Genomic DNA, 1,277 nt, shown 5'->3' with positions numbered 1-1,277 from the left:
AAACAACTTCTAGTATATGCTCCGGTTATATTATGATATTCTTCAGTATTTAGAAGAAAAAGTTGTAAAAGTATAATGATAGTGTTGCTGTCAGGGGCGTTGTTGTAGGGCTATAACTTTAACCTTGGGCAAAGCTAAAAAAACATTTAAAATATTCACTAGGTACAATGTTGTCAGAAACAATACACACACATCTAGAAAGGCCCATATCTTATACCCCTTGCTTGGCTGAAAAGAAGATGGGCATTCCATTCCCTCTGCGAAGTTCTTGTCTTAATTATTGAATTGTTCATTATTTCTAGTATTTTTAGCTCTACTGGCCAAAGGCCAGAAGAGCTTATGTGATTGTAATGTGTACGTCGTATGTGTGTCCGTGCGTGCGTCTGTAAACAATTGCTTGTGAACACGATACAGTCTTCAGTTTTTATTGTATCTCTATGAAACTTGTACAGTATTTAGATATCAATCAGAGCTTGGTTCCTTTCGAAAACCAGCCAGATCCACCCATGCATGCCTAGATTATGGGCCTTGAAATTTAAAAAAAAAAATGCTTTTTTTTAGCTATGTCTATTTTTAGTCAAGTCTACATGAGTGAATGTCTATTTTTAGCCAAGTTTACATGTACATGAGCGAAATCTATTTTTAGCAAAGTTTACACGTAAAGTCAAGTCTAGGATTAAAGGGAGACCACTTGCTTTTTGGTTCTTCAGTTGATTTTGTGAATTACTCTCCCTTGTTCTTGTTGAAAGGCCAAAGGCCATTTTTAGCTCTATTGGCCAAAGTGTCTGTCGTTCGCACATCCATCTAAACACAATTGGTTGTGAATGTTTGTTCAAATTATGCCCCTGTGGTCATTACTGGCCACACCCAAGGGTTCACAGGTGTGGTATACTTAAATTGGGAAATGTTTGAAAATCTTTTTGTGTGTTCACACATCCATCTAAACACAATTGCTTGTAAATGTTTGTTCAAATTATGCCCCTGTGATCATTACTGGCCATCCCCTGGGGTTCACAGGTTTGGTATACTAAAATTGGGAATGTTTAAAAATCTTTTTGTCTGAACCAGCTATGCAGACCCTTGCTATTTTGAATAAGGCATTATTTAGTAGTTGTTCAAATTATGCCCCTGGGGTCAAAATTGGCACTGCCCCGGGGGTCACAAGTTTCCAAGAGACATATTTAAGAAATATTTTCAAAATCTTCTTGTTTCAAACCACAAGGCTCATACCTTTGATATTTGTTGTGGAGCATCATATGATGACCGTCTAGCAAAAC

This window comes from Mya arenaria, chromosome 11 (genome assembly GCF_026914265.1).
Source record: "Mya arenaria isolate MELC-2E11 chromosome 11, ASM2691426v1".
Lineage (NCBI taxonomy): Eukaryota > Metazoa > Mollusca > Bivalvia > Myida > Myidae > Mya > Mya arenaria.
Note: the sequence above shows the minus strand (reverse complement) of the source record.